Raw genomic sequence first — 14,325 nt, forward strand, 5'->3', positions numbered from 1 at the left:
TGACTTGTGCGTTGCTAAGCGACAGCAAGCTGGGCTGGAGGCCTCGGAAAGCGTGGGAGTGGCGGGACTAGGACTGCGCAGGTGCAGTAACCCTGTAGGCGCCGCAGCAGCCAGAGGGTGAGCCTGGTGATGGGGAGGGAGTGGCTGGCTGGATCTGACTGTGTACTTCCCGGACCCGCTGCAAGCTCCGCTCGCTATATCCGGCCGGGCGGGATATTTATCAGGGCCCAGTCTGTCTTTTGGGATCATCAAGGGGCAATTCCAGAGCCTCCCGCTCGGCCCTTGGCCCTGGTGCGGGGTGAGGGGCTGAGTGATTCGCGTCCCTGCATCGCTCGCCCTCTTGAGCCCCGCAGGACGCCGCCCCGGTTTTGCCCACGTCTGCCAGAGCTGGTTCCAAAAGGGCAGGCAGGCAGGAGAGAAGCTTGTTTTCCCATGATCCATTAAATACTGTGCAAGTCATGATTTGCTGCTCCTGAGTTGCTTAGTCTTTGCATGAGAAAGCTTGGCTGTCGCTGTTCTCCACGATTTCTGACACATCCTCCTTACCCTGGCTGGCGGCAAACAGTAAAATAAAGCAAGGGAACACTCATCTCCTACAAATGAGACTCCCCGCATTGTGGGCATCTGCTCCAGCCTGAGCGGGGTTCAGAATCAGGTAGAGGGGGCTGGAGGCTGTGGCAGGAGATCGTGGCTTGTACATATAGCCCTTATCCAAAAAGAAGCTCCTGAGAGAAGCAGCTGATGATTTGTGTCCACTTTCTGGCCCTGGAACGTCTTACCTCATTTCACCATTGCTTCCCAATTTCCACTACCAGAGCCAAATGTCTTTGGTATCACTCGGCCATCTCCCTAAATAATGGGAAGAGAAGATTCCTTCTTGAATTGCATTCTGCTGTATATTGGACTGTGCCATGCATATATTTTGTAACCCAGCCTCAGCCTTAGTATGTGTTTACATTTACCTTGAAAGATATGGGCCAGCAGAGGTTTGTTGAGGTAGGATTGCAGGAATCATTGTACAGAAGTGAGCTTAAGCCCTAAGAGGAAGAAGAGTAACTGAATAGAAGTTTGATACCTAGTGGGCTTCCCTGATAGCTCAATTGGTAAAGAATCCACCTGCAGTGCAGGAGACCCGGGTTCAATGCCTGGGTTGGGGAGATTCCTGGAGAAGGGAAAGGCTACCCACTCCAGTATACTGGCCTGGAGAATTCAATGGATTGTTTTGTACATGGGGTTGCAAAGAGTTGGACAGGACTGAGCAACTTTCACTTTCTTTCACTTTCACTACCTTTGACACCTGAGTGTGGACCTTGTTGACAAAAAGACGGGAGTATGTGTGAGTATATGGTTATGTGTATGTGTACTCGGGGAGTTAAGGAGAAGATGATGAAATGTGTATGAGGAGAGTGGGTTGAAATCAAAAGCAGGGAATTAATAATAAGAGTTTGGGTGAACTCCAGGAGCTGGTGATGGACAGGGAGGCCTGGCATGCTGTGATTCATGGGGTCGCGGAGAGTTGGACACGACTGAGCAACTGAACTGAACTCCTGCTTGGGAGCCCAGCATTTGCTCCGCACTGAATTAAGTGCCTCATCAGTCAGTTTAGTCAGTTCAGTCGCTCAGTCGTGTCCGACTCTCCACAACCCCATGAATCACAGCACGCCAGGCCTCCCTGTCCACCAACTCCCGGAGTTCACTCAAACTCATGTCCACAGAGTCGGTGATGCCATCCAGCCATCTCATTCTCTCGTCCCCTTCTCCTCCCGCCCCCAATCCCTCCCAGCATCAGTCTTTTCCAGTGAGTCAACTCGTCGCATGAGGTGGCCAAAGTATTGCAGTCTCAGCTTTAGCATCAGTCCTTCCAATGAACACCCAGGATCGATCTCCCTTAGAATGGACTGGTTGGATCTCCTTGCAGTCCAAGGGACTCTCAAGAGTCTTCTCCAACACCACAGTTCAAAAGCATCAATTCTTCGGCGATCAGCTTTCTTCACAGTCCAACTCTCACATCCATACATGACCACGGGAAAAACCATAGCCTTGACTAGACGGACCTTTGTTGGCAAAGTAATGTCTCTGCTTTTTAATATATTATCAAGGTTGGTCATAACTTTCCTTCCAAGGAGTAAGTGTCTTTTAATTTCATGGCTGCAGTCAGCATCTGCAGTGATTTTGGAGCCCCCCCAAAAAATAAAGTGCCTCATACTCATCTATTAAGTTAGGTTGTATCCTATTAAACTGTGGTTGGGAGCATAGGCCTTGGGGGGCATCAGTGTTTGAATTCTGATTCCACTATTGAGTAGCTGGTTCAGTTGAGTGAACGTTCTGACTTCTCTGAGCTTCAGTTTCTTCACAGAATGGAGAAAGAATAACCTAAGGTTTTGTGAAGTTTTTTGCAAATTTTCCACAAAAAGGGGAAAATTCTTCAAGAGATGGGAATACCAAACCACCTGACCTGCTTCCTGAGAAATCTGTATGCAGGTCAAGAAGAAACAGTTAGAACTGGACATGGAACAACAGATTGGTTCCAAATTGGGAAAAGAGTACATCAAGGCTGTTTATTGTCACCCTGCTTATTTAACTTATATGCAGAGTACATCATGCGAAATGCCAGGCTGGATGGAGCACAAACTGGAATCTAGATTGCTGGGAGAAATATCAATAACCTCAGATATGCAGATGACAGCACCCTTATGGCAGAAAGCGAAGAAGAAGAACTAAAGAGCTCATGATGAAAGTGAAAGAGGAGAGTGAAAAAGCTGGCTTAAAACTCAACATTCAGAAAACTAAGATCAATGGCATCTGGTCCCATCACTTCATATCAAATAGATGGGAAACAATGGAAATAGTGAGAGACTTTATTTTTTTGGGCTCCAAAAGCACTGCAGATGGTCACTGTAGCCATGAAATTAAAAGACTCTTGCTCCTTGGAAGAAAAGCTATGACCAACCTAGACAGCATATTAAAAAGCAGAAACATTACTTTGCCAACAAAGCTCCATCTAGTCAAAGCTTTGATTTTCCCAGTAGTCATGTGTGGATGTGAGAGTTGGACTATAAACAAAGCTGATCGAGGAGGAATTCATGCTTTAGAACTGTGGTGTTGGAGAAGACTCTTAAGAGTCTTTTGGACTGCAAGGAGATCAGACAGTCAGTCCTAAAGGAAATCAGTTCTGAATATTCATTGGAAGGACTGGTGCTGAAACTGAAGCCCCAATACTTTGGCCACCTGATGCGAAGAACTGACTCATTGGAAAAGATCCTGATTCTGGGAAAGATTGAAGGTGGGAGGAAAAGGGGACAACAGAGGATGAGATGGTTGGATGGCATCACTGACTCGATGGACATGAGTTTGAGTAAGCTCCAGGAGTTGGTGATGGACAGGGAAGCCTGGCATGCTGCAGTCCATGGGATTGCAAAGAGTTGGACACGAATGAGTGACTGAACTGACTTGCAAAGTGTAGATGATTTAACTCAGGAGCATGGAGAGGAGAGCCAAACATGTACTAAGTCCTCAGTTATTATTAGCTATTATTTTTATTGAGCAATTTGATCTGCATATGTCACCAGATGTCTTAAGACTCAGTCAACTCTCATCATTCCATCTACTTTCTATTCCAGTCTTCACCAATCTCTTGAAGCGCCTAAATCCCCTCACTGTCAGGGACAATCTCAATTGCTTGATAGGAAAAAAAAAAAAAGTTTTCTCAACTTTCTGTCTCTCCAAACAACATATTCACCTGCATTCATACAGGATGACAGTTGTTTGATTCTATTTTGAGTCATATAGTATTAGTCTAAAATATAAATGTATTTATGCCAGTCTCTTTCAGCTGTTAAGTAGTTCGTGTATGTGTAGGTTTATTAAGGGATATAAAAAAGATTGTTTAAAAAGAAATTGTGCCTTTTATCTAGTGTCTTTCACCTTTTCTATTTCTGTTCAGTGATTGCATTTCATTTAGTCTGTGTTTTCCAGTTTCCCCATCTCTTCTTGCTTTTTTTTTTTTTATGTTCTTTCTCAAGCCTTTATTGAGCATAGGCCTTTGTATACATATATATAGTGTATGTAACGATGTGAGAGTTGGACTGTGAAGAAAGCTGATTGCCGAAGAATTGATGCTTTTGAACTGTGGTGTTGGAGAAGACTCTTGAGAGTCCCTTGGCCTGCAAGGAGATCCAACCAGTCCATTCTAAAGGAGATCAATCCTGGGTGTTCATTGGAAGGACTGATGCTAAAGCTGAAACTGCAATACTTTGGCCACCTCATGCGACAAGTTGACTCACTGGAAAAGAGTCTGATGGTAGGAGGGATTGGAGGTGGGAGGAGATGGGGACGACAGAGAATGAGATGGCTGGATGGCATCACCGACTCTGTGGACATGAGTTTGAGTGAACTCCGGGAGTTGGTGATGGACAGGGAGGCCTGGCATGCTGTGGTTCATGGGGTTGCAAAGAGTCGGACATGACTGAGCGACTGAACTGAACTGAACATACTATATATATTTTAGAAAACTTATGAATTTTTGCCTAGCTAAAAAATGTATGACATTTTGAGTCTACTTGTTTAACTTAGTACAAATAGAATGCTAGATTTCTAATTAAAAAAAAAACAGATATGCAACAAGCAACAAAGGTTTGCTGTATATAGCACAGGGAACTATAGTCAGTATCTTGTAATAACCTATAATGGAAAATAATGTGAAAAGTAATATTGAGTATGTATATAACTGAATCACCTTGCTGTAAATCTGAAACATTGTAAGTCGACTATCTTTATATATATATATATATATATATATATATATATAAAGAAAAGTATTCTGCCAACCAACAAGGAAGTCACAATCTATTTATGGATACAGGAAAAAATTCTGAACCACAATGATATTATATAACTCATAGTCACAAATTTTCAATTTCAGTACTGATAGTAATACAATATTATAAAAATGTGCTCATCATTTATTATTGAAACATACTCTGCAGGACACTGAAAAATAATATGGATTTTTATCATAACTATTGACATTTTTACGTAGAAAAAAGTACTGAAGTACTATTAGTTTTTTCTACCATCAACTAGTTAACCTGACCTAGCAGAGACACTTAAACCTCTCTGCTGTAGATGATCACTTCTAAAGAGAGACAGATTAGATTGTCTTTATGATCCGTTCTAGCTGTAAAATACAGTGATTCTGTTGGAAATTTTTTGTCTGAAAATCAATGAACACACATGGAGTTTTCTCATTTGTGTTAGGTAATTTGGATACTTGTCAGCGAAGAAGAATTCAAAGTGGTATACTTAAATTGTGCAAGATAAAAATACTAGTGCTATTTGAGCTAGAACACCATATGTGAGGAAACACAATAGGATGGAAATTGCTCATCCAAAATGTTATAGATGCAGAAAATTGTCAACAGTTTTTTTTCGAACCATTGGAAAATGCCAAAAATAATGAAGGTACGGTTGTATAACCTGATGGGAAAGCTGAGGCTCAGGAAGCTCCTGCTTCTTCTCAGTTCTTTCTTCAGTGATGGGATACAGGTGAGGATCTCAAGAATACGGCAAATAAACAAAGCTATCTCTAATTTTATTTATTGTTTTAAAGGTAGGGTTTTTTTTTGCCTCATTTACATTTGTTGTAAGGGTTAAATTACAAAATACGTGCAGATAACTTATCCTCATAAGTAAAGTGAAAAAAGCATGAAAGTGTTAGTTGCTCAGTCATGTCTATTTGCAACCCCATAGACTGTAACCCGCCAGGTTCCTCTGTTCCTGGGATTCTCCAGGCAAGAATACTGGAGTGGGTTGCCGTTCCCTTCTTCAGGGGATCTTCCCGACCCAGGTTTCCTGCATTGCAGGCCAATTCTTTACTGTCTGAGCCACCAGAGAGCACACATTAAAAACTGGCTGTTAGTATTCTTTCTTTTTTTATAATTAATAGGATAGAAAATTCATGAAGTACATGCATTACATTGTCTTTATTTCATTACCTTAGACTATAAGGCTAAAATACACATTAATTTGAGGGCAATAGGAATGAGAAATGTTAATATTAGTTTTGTTTATCTTTGAGGATGGATAAGTTCAGATGAATTACAGATTTGAAGTAAAGTGAAGTGAAAGTCGCTCAGTTGTGTCCGACTCTTTGTGACCCCATGGACTATGCAGTCCATGGAATTCTCCAGGCTAGAATATTGGAGTGGTAGCCTTTCCCTTCTCCAGATATGAAAGGGACTGTTAATTTCCTTCTGGTCCAAGTTCAAAGTCAATTGATTATATAACAAGTAAGAAGTGTTGTGTCTCTTAAAAAGTAAAGATGTCTGGTATAAATCATATAGATCACTCCAATATAAGTGACCTTGAATGTATTCATGAGTATGGATTTATTCATATAGATGTACAAGTTAAAACCTTAATTTTATGAAATTTCTTGAAATAACTAAAACAATTACAGCCTGGTTACTCAAAATCATTGTTAGAAATCAATAGTTAGGTAATTCACCTGACTGAAGGAAGGAGACTATTTTATAAATTTGAAGGGTTCTATAATTTCATAATTCAAGATTCATTTTTAAATAATCCAACTGTGGTCATTCATATAGAAACTGTGTAACCAAGGATGAATGAAAGGCTAGTCTTGGGTGGCTAAAATAGTAGAGGGCCATTTTGGTACCGTTTTAAGTAGAGTGATCATGTAGCTAAAGATTTGTGAATAGCCATGGACATATAGGCAAGGGTGAATCAGTGTAAAGAATCTGCTTGCCAATGCGGGAGACGCAAGAGACACAGATTCTATCCTTGGATCCAGATGATCCCCTGGAATAGGAAATGGCACCCCACTCCAGTGTTCTTGCCTGGAAAATTCCACGGACAGAGAAGCCCAGCAGGCTACAGTCCATAGGATCACAAAGAGTTAGACATGACTGAACATGCATGCACACACACACACACACACAAACACACACACACAAACACACACACACACACACAGAGAAGCCCAGCAGGCTATAGTCCATAGGATCACAAAGAGTTAGACATGACTGAACATGCATGCACACACACACACACACACACACACACACCGACATAGAACTTCTTAAGGAAGGAACAATGCAAAATGAAACATGGCTGGGGTGTTACCATTATCAAAATGTTTAGACATCACTAGTCTAAGCTGTCATTTTGATGGTTTTCTGTTTTCGTCTAGCTTCTTTTTTAGGCTATTTCCCTTTGTCTACTTGAAGACTTCCAGAGATACAGTCATTTTCCTTGCACGTTATTACCACATCTTACCTAATTATTGAGCTATCCAATTGAGCTCCTTGTATATTCTGGTCTGTTCTCATAGGACCATGAGATTTTAGTCTATTCATTTGAGATTCTCAGCACCTAGAAAAGTACCTTGCAAACAATACACCCTATGAGCAAGCTTGTCCCAGAAAAATTCTTCGTTATATAATACAAACTGTACATTACCTTTCATTTTCAAGTGTTTTATGGATACAGATTATAATTGTCCAACAAATTCCTTAGAGAATCTTGACATTTAATTAAAATCACCTTTAAATTTAAAAGTTTTTTTTTTTTTACTGAAGTATAGTTGATTTACAATGTTTAAAACTACTTATTAAGCTAAGCAACTTATATTCTTCAACGTCTGCCCATAAAAAATCTATCTTTGATCCTTTGGATGATACAAATTGCTATTCTCTGTGTATTCCCTTGGGGTAAAGAATGAATATTTATTGAACTTCAGAGTTAGTAGTCCAGTTCAGTTCAGTCATTCAGTCGTGTCCGACTCTTTGCGACCCCATGAACCACAGCACGCCAGGCCTCCCTGTCCATCACCAACTCCCAGAGTTCACTCAAACTCATGTCCATCGAGTCGGTGATGCCATCCAGCCATCTCATTCTCTGTCGTCCCCGTCTCCTCCCGCCCCCAATCCCTTCTAGCATCAGTCTTTTCCAGTGAGTCAACTCGTCGCATGAGGTGGCCAAAGTATTGGAGTTTCAGCTTTAGCATCAGTCCTTCCAATTAACACCCAGGATTGATCTCCTTCAGAATGGACTGGTTGGATCTCCTTGCAGTCCAAGGGACTCTCAAGAGTCTTCTCCAGCACCACAGTTCAAAAGCATCAATTCTTTGTAGACTTGAGTTTAAATCCTAGCTCTGTGATTAAAGCCCTATGGTTCTGGGCAAGTTATTTAAATTCTTTGAGGTTTAGATTTTGAATATGCCTGTTATTAATCTTTAAAAAGTAAATGAATAAGAAAAGATCCTGAAAGATTTGTGATAAAAGCTTTTATCTTGTAGGATTGTTATGTTAAATAAGATATGCATAAGGCACCTGGCCAATAAGTATGATTCCCACCACTCTTCCCCATCTTTACCCCTTGTGGAAGGTTACCCAGCTAGACAGTGATACAGTTAGGATTTGGTTTCAGATCAGTCTCTCTTTTTTATACTACATTGCCTCTATATCTAGTTTCTCTACCTCTCCCTTTAAACCATTAGCAGTAAAAATTGAACATAAGACTAAAAAAGGCTGAAACTCCAATACTTTGGCCACCTCATGTGACTAGTTGACTCACTGGAAAAGAGTCTGATGCTAGGAGGGATTGGGGGTAGGAGGAGATGGGGACGGCAGAGAATGAGATGGCTGGATGGCATCACCGACTCGATGGACATGAGTTTGAGTGAACTCTGGGAGTTGGTGAAGGACAGGGAGGCCTGGTGTGCTGTGGTTCATGGGGTCGCAAAGAGTCGGACACGACTAAGCAACTGAACTGAACTGAATGTCATTATGGTATTATAAGAGTAGGTAAAAATAACTGGAAAGACTAAAATTGGTCAGTGTTTTAGAAGTGGAAGCCTCCCAGACAGGAAGCTGTGCTTGGGGAGGAGACTACGATAACCATTCAGTGGTGGGGGAAGGGGAGTGAAAAGTGGAGGTTTCCACTATCAACATGTAAAATGTAACCATGCACAGTGCATTCTGGCAAGTGTGCAGCAGTTAGAGCTGATGTTTCTGTTCCATGGTTGGTAAGGAAAACCATAACAATCCAAGAATAAGCACACAATCACAAATCACCATTACTCCATGTAAACTCATGACTTTACGTGGCGCCACAATATCAGACTATGCCAATGAACTGCTAAACAATAGTAATCATTTTTATATGGATGGATGGTCTATCATATAGACCTATGCCAAATTAAAAACTACTTTCCTTCTGTACCAAAAGTGAAGAGTTAGGGGCTAACTTAAAGCTTCCATTAAAAAAAAAAAAATTAAGGTAGGATATACATAAAAAGAAATCACAGTTGAGGTTGTAAATAGGAAACTCACTTTAAAAACACTTTTAATTGATAAGGGTTAGTTTCAGTTCAGTTCAGTCACTCAGTTGTGTCCGACTCTTTGTGACCCCATGAATCGCAGCACTCCAGGCCTCCCTGTCCATCACCAACACCTGGAGTTCACCCAAACTCATATGCATTGAGTTGGTGATACCATCTAGCCATCTCATCCTCTGTCTTTATCTCAAATACCTCCTTCAGTTTAGTACATACCGGCAAAGTCATGTCTGACTCTTTGTGACCTCATGGACTGTAGCCTGCCAGGCTGCTCTGGCAAGAATATTCTCCAGGCAAGAATACTGGAGTGGATTGCCATTCCCTTCTCTTTGACCTGTATCATTCCTTTCACAATGGTATGGGGGTGGGAGGGAGGAGTTGGTGTGGCAAATGACCATTTCACAAGTCATCACTCTTAAACTATTATTCTAGCATATCCTTTCCCCCTTATGTAACTATAATGGCATTATGTGCTTCAAGCTGTATTTAATTATTTCAGTATTTACAAGATTTGCAGGAGTTTGGAAACTTAACCATGTTTTTATCCTCTTATAGTAAGCCTGGGAGCAAACTATTTACCTATTTATCTGATTTAAGCTTTCTCTCTGCTGCTTCTTTTCTTTCTTCCTTCCCTCCTTTCCTTCCTTCCTTCCTCTGCCAACTTCTGAGGCTTTAATAATGGGTTGTAAGATTCAGGAAAAGAAATTCTACTGTATTTTAAGAGAAAGTAGGCAGCATTGCAAAAAATTTTTTGCCAGGTAGAGAATAGATATGGGAAATATCATAGTCTTTACTTAATATTTGGATAATGGCTACTCAAGCCCATGAGGACTGCAGGGAAGACTTTTGAGCCATTGTTGAAGGAAATGAATTACCACAATGAACAAGGGCCTGGGATTCCTTGTTGGAAACCAAGATTGGTCAAGAGTGACCTTTCTGAGCCTCTGTGTCTTTGTCTGTACATCAGATACTAACACCTACCCTACATGCTGCCACAAGGTTAAACGAACATTTATATATGAAGGAACTTGGTTGAACTTCCCTTTATTAAGTGCATCAGTTGGGCCATAGTGTTGTCCTAACCTCACCCTCTTGGGGCTAGTTTCAAAGGATGAGGCAGCTCCCTGTGTGTTAAGTACAGTTTGTGTCAGCATGTTCTTTGGCAGCAGCCTCGCCTTAACTTTTGCTTTTTGTTGATATTTTAGGCTCTGCTTGTTTGTTGAGCCTGCTATTGATCCTCTATTTAAGCCATATTTTATCTGTGTGAGAATATTGGGCTGAGAAGCTCATACACAAGGTAATCTGCTCCAAACTCATATTTCTGTCTCTACAGACAGGCCAGAATAGTACAGAAGACAGGACCAAATAATTACCTTTAAACGTTTATTTTAACTGGAATATGAGTTAATTAGATTGGATGAGAACAAAAAGTCTCCCTTATGGGAAAAGAGAATGATTCTAAGTATGTTATTTCCCTGGTGAATGGTTGCTGCTGCTGCTGCTAAGTCACTTCAATCGTGTCCGACTCTGTGTGACCCCATAGACGGAAGCCCACCAGGCTCCCCCATCCCTGGGATTCTCCAGGCAAGAACACTGGAGTGGGTTGCCATTTCCTTCTCCAATGTGTGAAAGTGAAAAGTGAAAGTGAAGTCGCTCAGTTGTGTCTGACCCTTAGCGACCCCATGGACTGCAGCCTACCAGGCTCCTCCATCCATGGGATTTTCTAGGCAATAATACTGGAGTGGCTTGCCATTGCCTTCTCCGGTGAATGGTTGAGGTTACATAAAATAAAATATATAGAAGCTATGTAATTTTATCTTGGATATACTTCGTGGGGTTATATCCCAAACTTTATTTTCTTCCTATCATTTTCTATTCATATATAGTAATGGGAGACTTGTGATTTTTTTTTTTTCTTATGGTGACTACTCTTTAAACTTTTTATTTTAACCTTCTCTAAGAATTTTTATACTTTTTTACTTAGATCTATTACACTTTTATTTTTCTGAACTGAATATAAGTGGGACTGAAATTCTACTTCCTATTTTTAATATTCTCTTTCCTCTCATTCAGTATTTGAAGGAATATAGCACAGTGGTTACATACTGAGTCCTGGAATTGAACCATCTCTTAGCAACATGACTTTGAGTAACTTTTATCTTTCTGAACCTTAATTTCCTCATAGTAAAGTGGTAATAATGGCCCTGCCTGCTTTCCTCATAGTGTTTTTGTGACACTAAAATCAGACCATCTGTAATATACTACCTGCCACGTGGTTGGTGCTCAGACACTAGTTATCTATTAACATTACCATCAGGATATAAATGCCTTCAGAGTTGAAACTGTCTCATTTTCCCCTCTGTACACCTAGGCAGCCCCTCTGTACACCTAGGCACAGTGCTTGGCATCTGGCAGATTCTAAGTAGGTGCTCCTGAATAAGCAGCCAAAAAATCCGTAAGTTTTATGTAGTCCCTGCTCTTTCTCTTCCAGTCACTGATTTCTCCTTGCTTCTGTAATTTCCCTAGTCACGGGTACCAGAGGCTGGAGTATCCAAGACCTTCATATTTTCGGAGGTGTAGTTGATATAAAATATTATATAAGTTTTAGGTGTACAACATAGCGATTCACAATTTTTAAAGGTTGTATTTGATTTATAGCTATTATAAAAGATTCGGTTATATTCCCTGTGTTGAATAATATATCCTTGTAGTTCACTTATTTTATACATAGTAGTTTGTGCCTCTTAACCTCCTAGCGCTATCTTTCCCCTCCCCACTTCCCTGTCCTCACTGTTAATCACTAATTTGTTCTCTGTACCTATGAGTCTGATTTTTTTGTTGTTATACTCACTAGTTTATTTTTCAGATTACACGTTTAAGTGATAACAATACAGTATTTGTCTTTCTCTGTCTGACTTATTTCACTAAACATAATACCCTCTGGGTTCATCCATGCTACTGCAAATGGCGAAATTTCATTCTTTTATGGTTGAGGGCTGTGTGTGTGTGTGTGTGTGTGTGTGTATGTGTGTGTGTAGCATCTACGTTATCCATCTGCTGATGGACACTTTAGATTGCTTACATATTTTGGCTATTGTAAATAATGCTGCTATGAACATTGGGGGGGTGCATGTATCTTTTTGAATTAGTGTTTTTGTTTATTTTGCAGAGAGACCTTTGTGTTTGATTGAGCAAGAAAGGTTTTTGTTTTAATCAGACTATATATTTTTCCTTGGGTGTTATTTCAGCTGTCTCTTAGCTTTGGACTTCACACTCTCAGGAGGCATGAATCTTTGTCTTAGCACTGGCTCCAAGTGTCTCACGGCCCCACAGTTTTGATCCTCTGGTCCAAATAGTGTATTCTTTTACCACAAACCATCTTCATTTCTGCTTTACTCTGTTTTGTGGACGTAGTTATATTTATGTGGTTATACTTCTCTTCCTTTGGGGAGAAGGAATTTATTTTCACCTTTGTGGGTTAGAAGGAAACTGTTGCTGCATTTCGGCCACCCCTCTCTCCACCTGCTTTCATTGCCCTGGAGAACAAACTTGCTCAGCAGACTGTCAGAACAGGACCTTGACTGGGACAGTTTTACTCAAGGGTGGGTTCGCTGGATGAAAGGTCTGTGCTCAGGGGTGGTGCCTGCCCCAGTCCTCTCTTGTACTTCCTGTCTCCAGAAATTGGACAAACTAGACACGGTCTGTCTCAGCTGGCCTGGCCACCACAACCCTCCTTCTTCTACCTGCAGCTGGATGGACCTGATGCAGCAGTCATCCATGGCCATGCAGCTGTTTGAAGAGGACATAGAATTCAAGGGAGAGGGCATTGGAGGTAAGAGGGCTGACTTTGGCTTCCTGCTCTAAATGATTTTCTGTGATCCAGCTTTTACTTGTAATCCACTTTTAGGTCCTTGTCCAGTTAATAAAATCAGCATTTTGTTTGCTCTTTGGCTGTGGTTTCTTGGTTGCATGCTCCTTCAGCAGAGAATTGCAGAAATGAGACCAAAGCCACATGCAAAACCAAATTGTCAACACCATTCTCCGTCCAGTACAACCTACTTCGCAGAACCCTTTTAGACAGTCATTGTAAGGATCTTTTTCTCAAACTGGGTCTTTTTATAGCACTGAGGTACATAGCCTGTTCTAATCCTCTCCCATTCGTGTTGTTGACAAAGGAGAGAGTGCTGTCCTGGGGTTATGGGGACGGCTGAACACACGACCCTGGACACGGGACAGGACACATGAGACTGGCAGCAGTTTATTAGCCACATATGTAGGACATCGTGCCATGCAAGACCACATGGGAACAGGGTGAACAACCAGAGGCTGTGGGAGGCAGGCCTTCAGTGTCAAAAGAACGAGATCACCCCTGGTTTCCTCTGGAGGATATGGCTGGCTTGTTTGAATAATTTTGCAGGCTGGCAGGGAACTGAAACTTGTTACTCGGGGATAAGCAAGAAGTGCATCTGGTCCCTTGTAAGGAGTGTTGTTTGGCTACATGACCCTTTCCCTGGGAGCAGACTAGCAAAGAGAACTTAAGAGTTATAGGCTATTTGAGACCCTCCTGATTTCATCAGATGTTAAGGAAGCACATAACATCAGGCCTTAATTCTAGGATTTACACCACATAAACTACAGTACTATAACATTACTAATTACCTCAGAATTTCACTCTAAATGTGTGTTTGTGAATATCTTGTTTCCTATTGAAATTGTGAGCAACTCAGGGACAACCAGCATTTCAAAAACAGTTCAGGTTATGGTTTGGGGAAAAAAATAATTTGCATTAAAATGGTCTTTTATCACATCTCAAAGTGGTATTTTCAAATTTAGTCACACAAATACCATTTAATACACCCAAGCTTTGTCTTTAGCATGGTTAGATTTTTTTAAAAGCAAAACTTTTAGTAGTGAGGGATGTGCTGTGTAGAACTTAGACTTGTTTCTGTTAAGAGTTTGAACTCAGG

This window comes from Moschus berezovskii, chromosome 11 (genome assembly GCF_049115385.1).
Source record: "Moschus berezovskii isolate FMDL1 chromosome 11, NW_MosBer_1.0, whole genome shotgun sequence".
Classification (NCBI taxonomy): domain Eukaryota; kingdom Metazoa; phylum Chordata; class Mammalia; order Artiodactyla; family Moschidae; genus Moschus; species Moschus berezovskii.